We start from the raw sequence: 20,343 nt of genomic DNA, 5'->3' as shown, positions 1-20,343 counted from the left end.
GTTTCATCGTCAATAAGATTGTCCAAGGGATACAGTAAACCTGGCGTGAAGCATCGGAATCTATAACTAGTGTCACAGGAATGGTTCAAAACATAGACAGTAAGAGGAGTCAGTCTTCTTGTACTTACGTCGACATTGTGCCTTTTCTATTTAATTCCGATGCAATTTCTGTGTTTCATCGTCAATAAGAAGGTCCAAGGGATACAATAAACCTGAAGTGAAGCATCGGAATCTATAGCTAGTGTCACAGGTATGGTTCAAAACATAGCCAGTAAGAAGAGTCAGTCTTCTTGTCCTTACGTCGGCATTGTGCCTTTTGTAATTAATTGCGATGCAATATCTGTGTTTCATCGTCAATAAGAGGGTCCAAGGGATACAGTAAACCTGGAGTGGAGCATCGGAATCAATAACTAGTGTCACAGGAATGGTTCAAAACATAGTCAGTAAGAATAGTCAGTCTTATTGTACTTAAGTCATCATTGTGCATTTTCTATCTAATTCTGATGCAATTTCTGTGTTTCATCGTCAATAAGAAGGTCCAACGTATACAGTAAACCTGGAGTGAAGCATCGGAATCTGTAACTAGTGTCACAGGAATGGTTCAAATCATAGACAGTAAGAAGAGTCGGTCTTCGTGTACTTCAGTCGCCATTTTGCCTTTTGTATTTAATTCCGATGCAATTTTTGTGTTTCATCCTCAATGAGTAGGTCCAAGGGATACAGTAAACCTGAAGTGAAGCATCGGGATCTATAACTAGTGTCACAGGAATCGTTCAAAACATAGTCAGTAAGAAGAGTCAGTCTTCTTCTAATTAAGTCGGCATAGAGCCTTTTCTATTTAATTCCGATGCAATTTCTGTGTTTCATCGTCAGTAAGAAGGTCCAAGGGATACAGTAAACCTGGAGTGAAGCATCGGAATCTATAAATAGTGTCAATGGTATAGTTCAAATCATAGACAGTACGAAGAGTCAGTCTTCTTGTACTTAAGTCGGCATCCTGCCTTTTGTGTTTAATTCCGATGCAATTTCTGTGTTTCATCGTCAATAAGAATGGCCAAGGGATATAGTAGACCTGGAGTGAAGCATCGGAATCTATAACTAGTGTCACAGGGATGGTTCAAAACATAGACAGTAAGAAGAGTCAGTCTTCTTGTACTTAAGTCGGCATTGTGCCTTTTCTATTTAATCCGATGCAATTTGTGTGTTTCATCGTCAATAATAAAGTCAGAGGGATAAAGTAATCCTGAAGTGAAGCATCGGAATCGATAACTAGTGTCACAGGAATGGTTCAAAACATAGTCAGTAAGAAGAGTCAGTCTTGTTGTACTTGATTCGGCATTGTGCCTTTTCTATTTAATTCCGATGCAATTTCTGTGTTTGATCGTCAATAAGAATGTCAGAGTTATACAATAAACCTGAAGCGAAGCATCGGAATCTATAACTAGTGTCACAGAAATGGTTCAAACCAAAGTCAGTAACAAGAGTCAGTCTTCTTGTCCTTAAGTCGGCATTGTGCTTTTTGTATTTAATTCCGATGCAATTTCTGTGTTTCATCGTCAATAAGAAGGTCCAAGGGATACAGTAAACCTGGAGTGAAGCATCGGAATCTATAACTAGTGTCACAGGAATGTTTCAAAACATAGACAGTAAGAAGAGTCAGTCTTCTTGTCCTTAATACTGCTTTGTGCATTTTGTATTTAATTCCGATGCAATTTCTGTGTTTCAACGTCAATACGAAGGTCCAAGCGATACAGTAAACCTGAAGTAAAGCATCGGAGTTTATAACTAGTGTCACAGGAATGGTTTAAAACATAGTCAGTAAGAAGAGTCAGTCTTCTTGTCCTTAAGTCAGCATTGTGCCTTTTTTAATTAATTCCGATGCAATATCTGTGTTTCATCGTCAATAAGAAGGTCCAAGGGATACAGTAAACCTGGAGTGAAGCATCGGAATCTATAACTAGTGTCAGAGGAATGGTTCAAAACATAGTCAGTAAGAATAGTCAGACTTATTGCACTTAAGTCACCATTGTGCATTTTCTATTTAATTCTGATGCAATTTCTGTGTTTCATCGTCAATATGAAGATCCAACCGATTCAGTAAACCTGGAGTGAAGCATCGGAATCTATAACTAGTGTCACAGGAATGGTTCAAATCATAGACAGTAAGAAGAGTCAGACTTCTTTTACTTAAGTCGGCATTGTGCCTTTTGTATTTAATTCCGATGCAATTTCTGTGTTTCATCGTCAATAAGAAGGTCCAAGGGATACTGTAAACATCAAGTGAAGCGTCGGAATCTATAACGGGTGTCACAGGAATGGTTCAAAACATAGACAGTAAGAAGAGTCAGTCTTCTTGTACTTACGTCGACATTGTGCCTTTTCTATTTAATTTCGATGCAATTTCTGTGTTTCATCGTCAACAAGAAGGCCAGAGGGATACAATAAACCTGAAGTGAAGCATCGGAATCTATAACTAGTGTCACAGGAATGGTTCAAAACAAAGTCAGTAAGAAGAGTCAGTCTTCTTGTCCTTAAGTCGGCATTGTGCCTTTTGTATTTAATTCCGATGCAATTTCTGTGTTTCATCGTCAATAAGAAGTTCCAAGGGATACAGTAAACCTGAAGTGAAGCTTCGGAATCTATAGCTAGTGTCACAGGAATGGTTCAAAGCATAGTCAGTTCGAAGAGTCAGTCTTCTTGTACTTAAGTCGGCATTGTGCCTTTTGTAATTAATTCCGATGCAATTTCTGTGTTTCATTGTTTAATAAGAAGGTCCAAGGGATACAGTAAACCTGGAGTGACGCAACGGAATCTATAACTAGTGTCACAGGAATGGTTCTCAACAAAGTCAGTAAGAAGGGTCAGTCTTCTTGTCCTTAAGTCGGCATTGTGCCTTTTGTATTTAATTCCGATGCAATTTCTGTGTTTCATCGTCAATAAGAACGTCCAAGGGATATAGTAAACCTGGAGTGAAGCATCGAAATCCATAACTAGTGTCACAGGAGTGGTTCAAAACATAGACAGTAAGAAGAGTCAGTCTTCTTGTACTTACGTCGACATTGTGCCTTTTCTATTTAATTCCGATGCAACTTCTGTGTTTCATCGTCAATAAGAAGGTCAGAGGGATACAATAAACCTGAAGTGAAGCATCGGAATCTATAGCTAGTGTCACAGGAATGGTTCAAAACATAGCCAGTAAGAAGAGTCAGTCTTCTTGTCCTTAAGTCGGCATTGTGCCTTTTCTATTTAATTCCGATGCAATTTCTGTGTTTCATCGTCAATAAGAAGGTCCAAGGGATATAGTAAACCTGGAGTGAAGCATCGGAATCTATATTTAGGATCACAGGAATGGTTCAAAACATAGACAGTAAGAAGAGTCAGTCTTCTTGTACTTACGTCGACATTGTGCCTTTTCTATTTAATTTCGATGCAATTTCTGTGTTTCATCGTCAATAAGAGGGCCAGAGGGATACAATAAACCTGAAGTGAAGCACCGGAATCTATAACTAGTGTCACAGGAATGGTTCAAAACAAAGTCAGTAAGAAGAGTCAGTCTTCTTGTCCTTAAGTCGGCATTGTGCCTTTTGTATTTAATTCCGATGCAATTTCTGTGTTTCATCGTCAATAAGACGTTCCAAGGGATACAGTAAACCTGAAGTGAAGCTTCGGAATCTATAGCTAGTGTCACAGGAATGGTTCAAAACATAGTCAGTTCGAAGAGTCAGTCTTCTTGTACTTAAGTCGGCATTGTGCCTTTTGTAATTAATTCCGATGCAATATCTGTGTTTCATTGTTTAATAAGAAGGTCCAAGGGATACAGTAAACCTGGAGTGACGCAACGGAATCTATAACTAGTGTCACAGAAATGGTTCTCAACAAAGTCAGTAAGAAGAGTCAGTCTTCTTGTCCTTAAGTCGGCATTGTGCCTTTTGTATTTAATTCCGATGCAATTTCTGTGTTTCATCGTCAATAAGAACGTCCAAGGGATATAGTAAACCTTCAGTGAAGCATCGAAATCTATAACTAGTGTCACAGGAGTGGTTCAAAACATAGACAGTAAGAAGAGTCAGTCTTCTTGTACTTACGTCGACATTGTGCCTTTTCTATTTGATTCCGATGCAACTTCTGTGTTTCATCGTCAATAAGAAGGTCGGAGGGATACAATAAACCTGAAGTGAAGCATCGGGATCTATAGCTAGTGTCACAGGAATGGTTCAAAACATAGCCAGTAAGAAGAGTCAGTCTTCTTGTCCTTAAGTCGGCATTGTGCCTTTTGTAATTAATTCCGATGCAATTTCTGTGTTTCATCGTCAATATGAAGGTCCAACCGATACAGTAAACGTGGAGTGAAGCATCGGAATCTATAACTAGTGTCACAGGAATGGTTTAAATCATAGACAGTAAGAAGAGTCAGACTTCTTTTACTTAAGTCGGCATTCTGCCTTTTGTATTTAATTCCGATGCAATTTCCGTGTTTCATCGTTAATAAGAAGGTCCAAGGGATACAGTAAACCTGGAGTGAAGCATCGGAGTCTATCACTAGTGTCACAGGACTGGTTCAAAAATAGACAGTAAGAAGAGTCAGTCTTCTTGAACTGAATTCGGCATTGTGCCTTTTGTATTTAATTCCGATTCAATTTCTGTGTTTCATCATCAATAAGAAGGTCAGAGGGATACAGCAAACCTGAAGTGAAGCATCGGAATCAATAACTAGTGTCACAGGAATGGTTCAAAACATAGCCAGTAAAAGGAGTCAGTCTTCTTGTACTTACGTCGACATTGTGCCTTTTCAATTTTATTCCGATGCAATTTCTGTGTTTCATCGTCAATAAGAAGGTCAGAGGGATACAATACACCCGAAGTGAAACATCGGAATCTATAACTAGTGTCACAGGAATGGTTCGAATCATAGACAGTAAGAAGAGTCAGACTTCTTTTACTTCAGTCGGAGTTGTGCCTTTTGTATTTAATTCCGATGCAATTTCTGTGTATCATCGTCAATAAGAAGGTCCAAGGGATACAGTAAACCTGGAGTGAAGCATCGGAATCTGTAACTAGTGTCAAAGGAATGGTTCCAATCATAGACAGTAAGAAGAATCGGTCTTCGTGTACTTCAGTCGGTATTTTGCCTTTTGTATTTCATTCCGATGCAATTTTTGTGTTTCATCCTCAATGAGAAGGTCCAAGGGATACTGTAAACCTGAAGTGAAGCATCGGGATCTATAACTAGTGTCACAGGAATCGTTCAACACATAGTCAGTAAGAAGAGTCAGTCTTCATGTAATTAAGTCGGCATAGTGCCTTTTCTATTTAATTCCGATGCAATTTCTGTGTTTCATCGTCAATAAGATTGTCCAAGGGATACAGTAAACCTGGCGTGAAGCATCGGAATCTATAACTAGTGTCACAGGAATGGTTCAAAACATAGACAGTAAGAGGAGTCAGTCTTCTTGTACTTACGTCGACATTGTGCCTTTTCTATTTAATTCCGATGCAATTTCTGTGTTTCATCGTCAATAAGAAGGTCCAAGGGATACAATAAACCTGAAGTGAAGCATCGGAATCTATAGCTAGTGTCACAGGTATGGTTCAAAACATAGCCAGTAAGAAGAGTCAGTCTTCTTGTCCTTACGTCGGCATTGTGCCTTTTGTAATTAATTGCGATGCAATATCTGTGTTTCATCGTCAATAAGAGGGTCCAAGGGATACAGTAAACCTGGAGTGGAGCATCGGAATCAATAACTAGTGTCACAGGAATGGTTCAAAACATAGTCAGTAAGAATAGTCAGTCTTATTGTACTTAAGTCATCATTGTGCATTTTCTATCTAATTCTGATGCAATTTCTGTGTTTCATCGTCAATAAGAAGGTCCAACGTATACAGTAAACCTGGAGTGAAGCATCGGAATCTGTAACTAGTGTCACAGGAATGGTTCAAATCATAGACAGTAAGAAGAGTCGGTCTTCGTGTACTTCAGTCGCCATTTTGCCTTTTGTATTTAATTCCGATGCAATTTTTGTGTTTCATCCTCAATGAGTAGGTCCAAGGGATACAGTAAACCTGAAGTGAAGCATCGGGATCTATAACTAGTGTCACAGGAATCGTTCAAAACATAGTCAGTAAGAAGAGTCAGTCTTCTTCTAATTAAGTCGGCATAGAGCCTTTTCTATTTAATTCCGATGCAATTTCTGTGTTTCATCGTCAGTAAGAAGGTCCAAGGGATACAGTAAACCTGGAGTGAAGCATCGGAATCTATAAATAGTGTCAATGGTATAGTTCAAATCATAGACAGTACGAAGAGTCAGTCTTCTTGTACTTAAGTCGGCATCCTGCCTTTTGTGTTTAATTCCGATGCAATTTCTGTGTTTCATCGTCAATAAGAATGGCCAAGGGATATAGTAGACCTGGAGTGAAGCATCGGAATCTATAACTAGTGTCACAGGGATGGTTCAAAACATAGACAGTAAGAAGAGTCAGTCTTCTTGTACTTAAGTCGGCATTGTGCCTTTTCTATTTAATCCGATGCAATTTGTGTGTTTCATCGTCAATAATAAAGTCAGAGGGATAAAGTAATCCTGAAGTGAAGCATCGGAATCGATAACTAGTGTCACAGGAATGGTTCAAAACATAGTCAGTAAGAAGAGTCAGTCTTGTTGTACTTGATTCGGCATTGTGCCTTTTCTATTTAATTCCGATGCAATTTCTGTGTTTGATCGTCAATAAGAATGTCAGAGTTATACAATAAACCTGAAGCGAAGCATCGGAATCTATAACTAGTGTCACAGAAATGGTTCAAACCAAAGTCAGTAACAAGAGTCAGTCTTCTTGTCCTTAAGTCGGCATTGTGCTTTTTGTATTTAATTCCGATGCAATTTCTGTGTTTCATCGTCAATAAGAAGGTCCAAGGGATACAGTAAACCTGGAGTGAAGCATCGGAATCTATAACTAGTGTCACAGGAATGTTTCAAAACATAGACAGTAAGAAGAGTCAGTCTTCTTGTCCTTAATACTGCTTTGTGCATTTTGTATTTAATTCCGATGCAATTTCTGTGTTTCAACGTCAATACGAAGGTCCAAGCGATACAGTAAACCTGAAGTAAAGCATCGGAGTTTATAACTAGTGTCACAGGAATGGTTTAAAACATAGTCAGTAAGAAGAGTCAGTCTTCTTGTCCTTAAGTCAGCATTGTGCCTTTTTTAATTAATTCCGATGCAATATCTGTGTTTCATCGTCAATAAGAAGGTCCAAGGGATACAGTAAACCTGGAGTGAAGCATCGGAATCTATAACTAGTGTCAGAGGAATGGTTCAAAACATAGTCAGTAAGAATAGTCAGACTTATTGCACTTAAGTCACCATTGTGCATTTTCTATTTAATTCTGATGCAATTTCTGTGTTTCATCGTCAATATGAAGATCCAACCGATTCAGTAAACCTGGAGTGAAGCATCGGAATCTATAACTAGTGTCACAGGAATGGTTCAAATCATAGACAGTAAGAAGAGTCAGACTTCTTTTACTTAAGTCGGCATTGTGCCTTTTGTATTTAATTCCGATGCAATTTCTGTGTTTCATCGTCAATAAGAAGGTCCAAGGGATACTGTAAACATCAAGTGAAGCGTCGGAATCTATAACGGGTGTCACAGGAATGGTTCAAAACATAGACAGTAAGAAGAGTCAGTCTTCTTGTACTTACGTCGACATTGTGCCTTTTCTATTTAATTCCGATGCAATTTCTGTGTTTCATCGTCAATAAGAAAGTCAGAGGTATACAATAAACCTGAAGTGAAGCATCGGAATCTATAACTAGTGTCACAGGAATGGTACAAAGCAATATCAGTAAGAAGAGTCAGTCTTCTTGTCCTTAAGTCGGCATTGTGCCGTTTGGAATTAATTCCGATGCAATTTCTGTGTTTCGTCGTCAATAAGAAGGTCCAAGGTATACAGTAAACCTGAGGTGAAGCATCGGAATCTATAGCTAGTGTCACAGGAATGGTTCAAAACATAGTCAGTAAGAAGAGTCAGTCTTCTTGTCCTTAAGTCGGCATTGTGCCTTTTGTATTTAATTCCGATGCAATTTCTGTGTTTCATCGTCAAAAAGAATTTCCAAGGGATACAGTAAACCTGGAGTGAAGCAAAGGAATCTATAACTAGTGTCACAGGAATGGTTCAAAACATAGACAGTAAGAAGAGTCAGTCTTCTTCTACTTAATTCTGCATTGTGCCTTTTGTATTTAATTCCGATGCAATTTCAGTGTTTCATCGTCAACAACAAGGTCCAAGGGATACAGTAAACCTGAAGTGAAGCATCGGAATTGATAACTAGTGTCACAGGAATGGTTTAAAACATAGTCAGTAAGGAGAGTCAGTCTTCTTGTACTTCAGTCGGCATTGTGCCTTTTCTATTTAATTCTGATGCAATTTCTGTGTTTCATCGTCAATAAGAAGGACCAAGGGATACAGTAAACCTGAAGTGCAGCATCGGAATTTATAACTAGTGTCACAGGAATGGTTCAAAACATAGTCAGTAAGGAGAGTCAGTCATCTTGTACTTAAGTCGGCATTGTGCCTTTTCTATTTAATTCCGATGCAATTTCTGTGTTTCATCGTCAATAAGAAGGACCAAGGTATACAGTAAACCAGGAGTGATGCATCGGAATCTATAACTAGTGTCATAGGGATGGTTCAGAACATAGACCGTAAGAAGAGTCAGTCTTCTTGTACTTAAGTCGGCATTGTGCCTTTTCTATTTATATTCCGATGCAATTTCTGTGTTTCATCGTCAATAAGAAGATCAGAGGGATACAGTAACTCTGAAGTGAAGCATCGGAATCTATAACTAGTGTCACAGGAATGGTTCAAAACAAAGTGAGTAAGAAGAGTCAGTCTACTTGTCCTTAAGTCGGCATTGTGCCTTTTGTATTTAATTCCGATGCAATTTCTGTGTTTCATCGTCAATAAGAAGGTCCAAGGGATACAGTAAACCTGGAGTGTAGCATCGGAATCTATAACTAGTGTCACAGGAATGGTTCAAAACATAGACAGTGAGAAGAGTTAGTCTTCGTGTACTTAAGTCGGCATTTTGCCTTTTGTATTTAATTCCAATGCAATTTCTGTGTTTCATCGTCAATAACAAGGTCCAAGGGATACAGTAAACCTGGAGTGAAGCATCGGAATCTAAAAGTAGTGTCAATGGAATGGTTCAAAACATAGAAAGTAAGAAGAGTCAGTGTTATTGTACTTAAGTCGGCATTGTGCTTTTTGTATATAATTCCGATGCTATTTCTGTGTTTCTTAGTCCATATGAAGGTCAGAGGGGTACAGTAAACCTGAGGTGAAACATGGGAATCTATACCTAGGGTCACAGGAATGGTTCAAAACATAGTCAGTATAAAGAGTCAGTCTTCTTGTCCTTAAGTCGGCATTGTGCCTTTTGTATTTAATTCCGATGCAATTTCTGTGTTTCATCGTCAATAAGAAGGTCCAAGGGATACAGTAAACCTGGAGTGAAGCATCGGAATCTATAACTAGTGTCAGAGGAATGGTTCGAAACATAGTCAGTAAGAATAGTCAGTCTTATTGCACTTAAGTCATCATTGTGCATTTTCTATTTAATTCTGATGCAATTTCTGTGTTTCATCGTCAATATGAAGATCCAACCGATTCAGTAAACCTGGAGTGAAGCATGGGAATCTATAACTAGGGTCACAGGAATGGTTCAAATCATAGACAGTAAGAAGAGGCAGATTTCTTTTACTTAAGTCGGCATTGTGCCTTTTGTATTAATTCCGATGCAATTTCTGTGTTTCATCGTCAATAAGAAGGTCCAAGGGATACTGTAAACATCAAGTGAAGCGTCGAAACTATAACGGGTGTCACAGGAATGGTTCAAAACATAGTCAGTAGGAAGAGTCGGTCTTCTTGTACTTAAGTCGGCATTGTGCCTTTTGTATTTAATTCCGATGCAATTTCTGTGTTTCATCGTCAATATGAAGGTCCAAGAGATACAGTAAACCTGGAGTGAAGCATCGGAAACTATAACTAGTGTCACAGGAAAGGTTCAAATCATAGTCAGTAAGAAGAGTCAAACTTCTTTTACTTAAGTCGGAATTGTGCCTTTTGTATTTAATTCCGATGCAATTTCTATGTTTCATCGTCAATAAGAAGGTCCAAGGGATACAGTAAACCTGGAGTGAAGCATCGGAATCTATAACTAGTGTCACAGGAATGGTTCAAATCATAGTCAGTAAGAAGAGTTAGTCTTCTTGTACTTAAGTCGGCATTGTGCTTTTGAATTTAATTCCGATGCAATTTCTGTGTTTCATCGTCAATAAGAAGGTCCAAGGGATACAGTAAACCTGGAGTGAGGCATCGGAAACTGTAACTAGTGTCACAGGAATGGTTCAAATCATAGACAGTAAGAAGAGTCAGTCTTCGTGTACTTCAGTCGGCATTTTGCCTTTTGTATTTAATTCCGATGCAATTTTTGTGTTTCATCGTCAATAAGAAGGTCAGAGGGATACAGTAATCCTGAAGTGAAGCTTTGGAATCGATAACTAGTGTCACAGGAATGGTTCGAAACACAGTCAGTAAGAAGAGTCAGTCTTGTTGTATTTAAGTCATCATTGTGCATTTTCTATTTAATTCTGATGCAATTTCTGTGTTTCATCGTCAATATGAAGGTCCAAGGGATACAGTAAACCTCGAGTGAAGCATCGGAATCTATAACTAGTGTCACAGGAATGGTTCAAATCATAGACAGTAAGAAGAGTCAGATCTCTTTTACTTAAGTCGGCATTTTGCCTTTTGTATTTAATTCCGATGCAATTTCTGTGTTTAATCGTCAATAAGAAGGTCCAAGGGATACAGTAAACCTGGAGTGAAGCATCGGAGTCTATAACTAATGTCACAGGACTGGTTCAAAAATAGACACTAAGAAGAGTCAGTCTTCGTGTACTTCAGTCGGCATTTTGCCTTTTGTATTTAATTCCGTTGCAATTTTTGTGTTTCATCGTCAATAAGAAAGTCAGAGGGATACAGTAATCCTGAAGTGAAGCATCGAAATCGATAACTAGTGTCACAGGAATGGTTCAAAGCAAGGTCAGTAAGAAGAGTCAGTCTTGTTGTACTTAAGTCATTATTGTGCCTTTTCTATTTAATTCCGATGCAATTTCTGTGCTTCATCGTCAATACGAAGGTCAGAGGTATACAATAAACCTGAAGTGAAGCATCGGAATCTATAACAGGTGTCACAGGAAAGGTTCAAAGCAAAGTCAGTAAGAAGAGTCAGTCTTCTTGTCCTTATGTCGGCATTGTGCCTTTTGTAATTAATTCCATTGCAATTTCTGTGTTTCATCGTCAATAAGAAGGTCCAAGAGATACAGTAAACCTGGAGTGTAGCATCGGAATCTATAACTAGTGTCACAGGAATGGTTCAAAACATAGATAGTAAGAAGAGTCAGTCTTCTTGTACTTAAGTCGGCATTGTGCCTTTTGTATTTAATTCCGATGCAATTTCTGTGTTTCGTCGTCAATAAGAAGGTCCAAGGTATACAGTAAACCTGAGGTGAAGCATCGGAATCTATAGCTAGTGTCACAGGAATGGTTCAAAACATAGTCAGTAAGAAGAGTCAGTTGTCTTGTCCTAAAGTCGGCATTGTGCCTTTTGTATTTAATTCCGATTCAATTTCTGTGTTTCATCGTCAATAAGAAGGTCAGAGGGATACAGTAGTCCTGAAGTGAAGCATCAGAATCTATAACTAGTGTCACAGGAATGGTTCAAATCAAAGTCAGTAAGAAGAGTCAGTCTACTTGTCCTTAAGTCGGCATTGTGCCTTTTCTATTTAATTCCGATGAAATTTCTGTGTTTCATCGTCAATAAGAAGGTCCAAGGGATACAGTAAACCTGGAGTGTAGCATCGGAATCTAATACTAGTGTCCCAGGCATGGTTCAAAACATAGACAGTAAGAAGAGTCAGACTTCGTGTACTTAAGTTGGCATTTTGCCTTTTGTATTTAATTCCGATGCAATTTCTGTGTTTCATCGTCATGAAGAAGGTCCAAGGTATACAGTAAACCTGAGGTGAAGCATCGGAATCTATAACTAGTGTCACAGGAATGGTACAAATCATAGTCAGTAAGAAGAGTCAGTCTTCTTTTACTTAAGTCGGCAGTGTACTTTTCACTTTAATTCCGATGCAATTTCTGTGATTCATCGTCAATAACAAGGTCCAAGGGACACAGTATACCTGGAGCTAAGCATCGGAATCTGTAAGTAGTGTCAATGGAATGGTTCAAAACATAGTCAGTAAGAAGAGTCTCTGTTCTTGTACTTAAGTCGGCATTGTGCCTTTTGTATTTAATTCCGATGCTATTTCTGTGTTTCTTAGTCAATAAGAAGGTCAGAGGGGTACAGTAAACCTGAAGTGAAGCATGGGAATCTATAACTAGTGTCACAGGAATGGTTCAAACATAGAAAGTAGTAAGAGTCAGTGTTATGTACTTAAGTCGGCATTGTGCAGTTTGTATTTAATTCCGATGCAATTTCTGTGTTTCATCGTCAATAAGAAGGTCCAAGGTATACAGTAAACCTGAAGTGAAGCATCGGATCTTTAACTAGTGTCACAGGAATGGTTTAGATCGTAGTCAGTAAGAAGAGTCAGTCTTCTTGTACTTAAGTCGGAATTGTGCCATTTCTATTTAATTCCGATGCAATTTCTGTGTTTCATCGTCAATAAGAAGGTCCAAGGGATACAGTAAACCTGGAGTGAAGCATCGGAATCTATAACTAGTGTCACAGGAATGGTTCAAAACACAGTCTGTAAGAAGAGTCAGTCTGCTTGTACTTAATTCGGCATTGTTACTTTTCTATTTAATTCCGATGCAATTTCTGTGTTTCATCGTCAATAACAAGGTCCAAAGGATACAGTAAACCTGGAGTGAAGCATCTGAATCTAAAACTAGTGTCAATGGAATGGTTCAAAACATAGACATTAAGAAGAGTCAGTCTTCTTGTACTTAAGTCGGCATTGTGCCTTTTGTATTTAATTCCGATGCAATTTCTGTGTTTCATCGTCAATAAGAAGACAGAGGGATACAGTAAACCTGAAGTGCTGCATCGGAATCTATAGCTAGTGTCACAGGAATGGTTCAAAACATCGTCAGTAAGAAGAGTCAGTCTTCTTGTCCTTAAGTCGGCATTGTGCCTTTTGTATTTAATTCCGATGCAATTTCTGTGCTTCATCGTCAATAAGAAGGTCCAAGGGATACAGTAAACCTGGAGTGAAGCATCGGAATCTATAACTAGTTTCACAGGTATGATTTAAAGCATAGTCAGTAAGAAGTGTCAATCTTCTTGTACTTAAGTCGGCATTGTGTCTTTTGTATTTAATTCCGATGCAATTTCTGTGTTTCATTGTCAATAAGAAGGTCAGAGGGATACAGTAATCCCGAAGTGAAGCATCGAAATCTATACATAGTTTCACAGCAATGGTACGAAACATAGTCAGTAAGAATAGTCAGTCTTCTTGTACATAAGTCATCATTGTGCATTTTCTATTTAATTCTGATGCAATTTCTGTGTTTCATCGTCAATAACAAGGTCCAAGGGATACAGTAAACCTGGAGTGAAGCATCGGAATCTATAACTAGTGTCAATGGAATGATTCAAAACGTAGACAGTAAGAAGAGTCAGTCTTCTTGTACTTAAGTCTTCATTGTGCCCATTGTATTTAATTCCAATGCAATTTCTGTGTTTCATCGTCAATTAGAAGGTCCAAGGTATACAGTAAACCTGAGGTATAGCATCGGAATCTATAACTAGTGTCACAGGAATGGTTCAAAACATAGTCAGTAAGAAGAGTCAGTCTTCTTGTACTTAAGTCGGCATTGTAAATTTTCACTTTAATTCCGATGCAATTTCTGTGTTTCATCGTCAATAACAAGGTCCAAGGGATACAGTAAACCTGGAGTGAAGCATCGGAATCTATAAGTAGTGTCAATGGAATGGTTCAAAACATAGACAGTAAGAAGAGTCAGTGTCCTTGTACTTAAGTCGGCATTGTGCCTTTTGTATTTAATTCCGATGCTATTTCTGTGTTTCTTAGTCAATATGAAGGTCAGAGGGGTACAGTAAACCTGAAGTGAAACATCGGAATCTATACCTAGTGTCACAGGAATGGTTCAAAGCATAGTCAGTATGAAGAGTCAGTCTTCTTCTCCTTAAGTCGGAATTGTGCCTATTATATTTAATTCCGATGCAATTTCTGTGTTTCATCGTCAATAACAAGGTCCAAGGGATACAGTAAACCTGGAGTGAAGCATCGGAATCTATAAGTAGTGTCAATGGAATGGTTCAAACATAGACAGTAAGAAGAGTCAGTCTTCTTGTGCTTAAGTCGGCATTGTGCCCTTTGTATTAAACTCCGATGCAATTTATGTGTTTCATCGTCAATAAGAAGGTACAAGCGATACAGTAAACCTGAAGTGAAGCATCGGAATTTATAACTAGTGTCACAGGAATGGTTCAAACATAGTCAGGAAGGTGTGTCAGTCTTCTTGTACTTAAATCGGCATTGTGCCTTTTGTATTTAATTCCGATTCAATTTCTGTGTTTCATCGTCAATAACAAGGTCCAAGGGATACAGTAAACCTGAAGTGCAGCATCGGAATTTATAACTAGTGTCACAGGAATGGTTCAAAACATAGTCAGTAAGGAGAGTCAGCCTTCTTGTACTTAAGTCGGTATTGTGCCTTTTCTATTTAATTTCGATGCAATTTCTGTGTTTCATCGTCAATAAGAAGGACCAAGGGATACAGTAAACCTGGAGTGAAGCATCGGAATCTATAACTAGTGTCATAGGGATGGTTCAGAACATAGACCGTAAGAAGAGTCAGTCTTCTTGTACTTAAGTCGGCATTGTGCCTTTTCTATTTATATTCCGATGCAATTTCTGTGTTTCATCGTCAATAAGAAGATCAGAGGGATACAGTAATTCTGAAGTGAAGCATCGGAATCTATAACTAGTGTCAAAGGCATGGTTCAAAACAAAGTGAGTAAGAAGAGTCAGTCTACTTGTCCTTAAGTCGGAATTGTGCCTTTTGTATTTAATTCCGATGCAATTTCTGTGTTTCATCGTCAATAAGAAGGTCCAAGGGATACAGTAAACCTGGAGTGAAGCATCGGAATCTATAACTAGTGTCACAGCAATGGTTCAAAACATAGTCAGTAAGAAGAGTCAGTCTTCTTGTACTTAGGTCGGCATTGTGCCATTTGTATTTAATTCCGATGCAATTTCTGTGTTTCATCGTCAATAAGAAGGACCAAGGGATACAGTAAACCTGGAGTGAAGCATCGGAATCTATAACTAGTGACACAGGGATGGTTCAAAGCATAGACAGTAAGAAGAGTCAGTCTTCTTGTACTTAAGTCGGCATTGTGCCCTTTGTATTAAACTCCGATGCAATTTCTGTGTTTCATCGTCAATAAGAAGGTCCAAGCGATACAGTAAACCTGAAGTGAAGCATCGGAATTTATAACTAGTGTCACAGGAATGGTTCAAACATAGTCAGGAAGGTGTGTCAGTCTTCTTGTACTTAAATCGGCATTGTGCCTTTTGTATTTAATTCCGATGCAATTTCTGTGTTTCATCATCAATAACAAGGTCCAAGGGATACAGTAAACCTGAAGTGCAGCATCGGAATTTATAACTAGTGTCACAGGAATGGTTCAAAACATAGTCAGTAAGGAGAGTCAGTCTTCTTGTACTTAAGTCGGCATTGTGCCTTTTCTATTTAATTCCGATGCAATTTCTGTGTTTCATCGTCAATAAGAAGGACCAAGGGATACAGTAAACCTGGAGTGAAGCATCGGAATCTATAACTAGTGTCATAGGGATGGTTCAGAACATAGACCGTAAGAAGAGTCAGTCTTCTTGTACTTAAGTCGGCATTGTGCCTCTTCTATTTATATTCCGATGCAATATCTGTGTTTCATCGTCAATAAGAAGATCAGAGGGATACAGTAATTCTGAAGTGAAGCATCGGAATCTATAACTAGTGTCACAGGAATGGTTCAAAGCATAGTGAGTAAGAAGAGTCAGTCTACTTGTCCTTAAGCCGGAATTGTGCCTTTTGTATTTAATTCCGATGCAATTTCTGTGTTTCATCGTCAATAAGAAGGTCCAAGGGATACAGTAAACCTGGAGTGTAGCATCGAAATCTATAACTAGTGTCACAGGAATGGTTCAAAACATAGACAGTAAGAAGAGTCAGTCTTCGTGTACTTAAGTCGGCATTTTGCCTTTTGTATTTAATTCCAATGCAATTTCTGTGTTTCATCGTAAATTAGAAGGTCCAAGGTATACAGTAAACCTGAGGTATAGCATCGGAATCTATAACTAGTGTCACAGGAATGGTTCAAAACATAGTCAGTAAGAAGAGTCAGTCTTCTAGTACTTAAGTCGGCATTGTAAATTTTCACTTTAATTCCGATGCAATTTCTGTGTTTCATCGTCAATAACAAGGTCCAAGGGATACAGTAAACCTGGAGTGAAGCATCGGAATCTAAAAGTAGTGTCAATGGAATGGTTCAAAACATAGAAAGTAAGAAGAGTCAGTGTTATTGTACTTAAGTCGGCATTGTGCCTTTTGTATTTAATTCCGATGCTATTTCTGTGTTTCTTAGTCAATATGAAGGTCAGAGGGGTACAGTAAACCTGAAGTGAAACATCGGAATCTATACCTAGTGTCACAGGAATGGTTCAAATCATAGACAGTAAGAAGAGTCAGATCTCTTTTACTTAAGTCGGCATTGTGCCTTTTGTATTTAATTCCGATGGAATTTCTGTGTTTCATCGTCAATAAGAAGGTCAAAGGGATACAGAAAACCTGGAGTGAAGCATCGGAGTCTATAACTAATGTCACAGGACTGGTTCAAAAATACACAGTAAGAAGAGGCAGTCTACTTAAACTTAACTCCGCATTGTGCCTTTTGTATTTAATTCCGATGCAATTTCTGTGTTTCATCGTCAATAAGAAGGTCAGAGGGATACAGTAAACCTGAAGTGAAGCGTCGGAATCCGTAACTAGTGTCACAGGAATAGTTCAAATCATAGTCAGTAAGAAGAGTTAGTCTTCTTGTACTTAAGTCGGCATTGTGCTTTTGAATTTAATTCCGATGCAATTTCTGTGTTTCATCGTCAATAAGAAGGTCCAAGGGATACTGTAAACCTCGAGTGAAGCATCGGAATCTGTAACTAGTGTCACAGGAATAGTTCAAATCATAGACAGTATGAAGAGTCAGTCTTCATGTACTTCAGTCGGCATTTTGCCTTTTGTATTTAATTCCGATGCAATTTTTGTGTTTCATCGTCAATAAGAAGGTCAGAGGGATACAGTAATCCTGAAGTGAAGCATCGGAATCGATAACTAGTGTCACAGGAATGTTTCTAAACACAGTCAGTAAGAAGAGTCCGTCTTGTTGTATTTAAGTCATCATTGTGCATTTTCTATTTAATTCTGATGCAATTTCTGTGTTTCATGGTCAATATGAAGGTCCAAGGGATACAGTAAACCTGGAGTGAAGCATCGGAATCTATAACTAGTGTCACAGGAATGGTGCAAATCATAGACAGTAAGAAGAGTCAGATCTCTTTTACTTAAGTCGGCATTTTGCCTTTTGTATTTAATTCCGATGCAATTTCTGTGTTTCATCGTCAATAAGAAGGTCCAAGGGATACAGTAAACCTGGAGTAAAGCATCGGAGACTATAACTAATGTCACAGGACTGGTTCAAAAATAGACAGTAAGAAGAGTCAGTCTTCTTAAACGTAATTCGGCATTGTGCCTTTTGTATTTAATTCTGATGCAATTTCTGTGTTTCATCGTCAATAAGAAGGTCAGAGGGATACAGTAAACCCGAAGTGAAGCATCGGAATCCATAACTAGTGTCACAGGAATTGTTCAAATCATAGTCAGTAAGAAGAGTTAGTCTTCTTGTACTTAAGTCGGCATTGTGCCTTTTGTATTTAATTCCGACGCAATTTCTGTGTTTTAATGTCAATAGGAAGGTCCAACGATACAGGAAACCTGGAGTGAAGCATCAGAATTTGTATCTAGCTTCAAAGGAATGGTTCACATCATAGACAGTAAGAAGAGTCAGTCTTCGTGTACTTCAGTCTGCATTTTGCCTTTTGTATTTAATTCCGATGCAATTTCTGTGTTTCATCGTCAATAAGAAGGTCAGAGGGATACAGTAATCCTGAAGTGAAGCATCGGAATCGATAACTAGTGTCACAGGAATGGTTCAAAGCATAGTCAGTAAGAAGAGTCAGTCTTGTAGTACTTAAGTCAGCATTGTGCCTTTTCTATTTAATTCCGATGCAATTTCTGTGTTTCATCGTCAATAAGAAGGTCCAAGGGATACAGCAAACCTGAAGTGTAGCATCGGAATCTATAACTAGTGTCCCAAGCATGGTTCAAAACATAGACAGTAAGAAGAGTCAGTCTTCTTGTACTTACGTCGACACTGTGCCTTTTCTATTTAATTCCGATGCAATTTCTGTGTTTCATCGTCAATAAGAAGGTCAGAGGTATACAATAAACCTGAAGTGAAGCATCGGAATCTATAACAGGTGTCACAGGACAGGTTTAAAGCAAAGTCAGTAAGAAGAGTCAGTCTTCTTGTCCTTAAGTCGGCATTGTGCCTTTTGTAATTAACTCCGATGCAATTTCTGTGTTTCATCGTCAATAAGAAGGTCCAAGGGATACAGTAAACCTGGAGTGTAGCATCGAAATCTATAACTAGTGTCACAGGAATGCTTCAAAACATAGACAGTAAGAAGAGTCAGTCTTCGTGTACTTAAGTCGGCATTTTGCCTTTTGTATTTAATTCCGATGCAATTTCTGTGTTTCGTCGTCAATAAGAAGGTCCAAGGGATACAGTAAACCTGAGGAGAAGCATCGGAATCTATAGCTAGTGTCACAGGAATGGTTCAAAACATAGTCAGTAAGAAGAGTCAGTTGGCTTGTCCTAAAGTCGGCATTGTGCCTTTTGTATTTAATTCCGATGCAATTTCTGTCTTTCATCGACAACAGGAAGTTCCAAGGGATACAGTAAACCTGGAGTGAAGCAACGGAATCTATAACTAGTGTCACAGGAATGGTTCAAATCAAAGTCAGTAAGAAGAGTCAGTCTACTTGTCCTTAAGTCGGCATTGTGCCTTTTCTATTTAATTCCGATGCAATTTCTGTGTTTCATCGTCAATAAGAAGGTCCAAGGGATATAGTAAACCTGTAGTGTAGCATCGGAATCTATAACTAGTGTCCCAGGCACGGTTCAAAACATAGACAGTAAGAAGAGTCAGTCTTCGTGTACTTAAGTCGGCATTTTGCCTTTTGTATTTAATTCGGATGCAATTTCTGTGTTTCATCGTCATGAAGAAGGTCCAAGGTATACGGTAAACCTGAGGTGAAGCATCGGAATCTATAACTAGTGTCACAGGAATGGTACAAATCATAGTCAGTAAGAAGAGTCAGTCTTCTTTTACTTAAGTCGGCAGTGTACTTTTCACTTTAATTCCGATGCAATTTCTGTGATTCATCGTCAATAACAAGGTCCAAGGGACACAGTAAACCGGGAGTGAAGCATCGGAAACAATAAGTAGTGTCAATGGAATGGTTCAAAACATAGACAGTAAGAAGAGTCAGTGTTCTTGTACTTAAGTCGGCATTGTGCCTTTTGTATTTAATTCCGATGCTATTTCTGTGTTTCTTAGTCAATAAGAAGGTCAGAGGGGTACAGTAAACCTGAAGTGAAGCATGGGAATCTATAACTAGCGTCACAGGAATGGTTCAAAGCATAGAAAGTAGTAAGAGTCAGTCTTATGTACTTAAGTCGGCATTGTGCGGTTTGTATTTAATTCCGATGCAATTTCTGTGTTTCATCGTCAATAAGAAGGTCCAAGGTATACAGTAAACCTGAAGTGAAGCATCGGATCTTTAACTAGTGTCACAGGAATGGTTTAAATCGTAGTCAGTAAGAAGAGTCAGTCTTCTTGTACCTAAGCCGGCATTGTGCCTTTTCTATTTAATTCCGATGCAATTTCTGTGTTTCATCGTCAATAAGAAGGTCAGAGGGATACAGTAATCCTGAAGGGAAGCATTGGAAACTATAACTAGTGTCACAGGAATGGTTCAAATTATAGTCAGTAAGAAGAGTCAGTCTTCTTGTACTTAAGTCGACAATGTGCCTTTTCTATTTAATTCCGATGCAATTTCTGTGATTTATCGTCAGTAAGAAGGTCAGAGGGATAGAATAAACCTGAAGTGAAGCATCGGAATCTAT

The sequence above is a fragment of the Schistocerca piceifrons genome, unplaced genomic scaffold (assembly GCF_021461385.2).
Source record: "Schistocerca piceifrons isolate TAMUIC-IGC-003096 unplaced genomic scaffold, iqSchPice1.1 HiC_scaffold_1718, whole genome shotgun sequence".
Taxonomy (NCBI): domain Eukaryota; kingdom Metazoa; phylum Arthropoda; class Insecta; order Orthoptera; family Acrididae; genus Schistocerca; species Schistocerca piceifrons.
Note: the sequence above shows the minus strand (reverse complement) of the source record.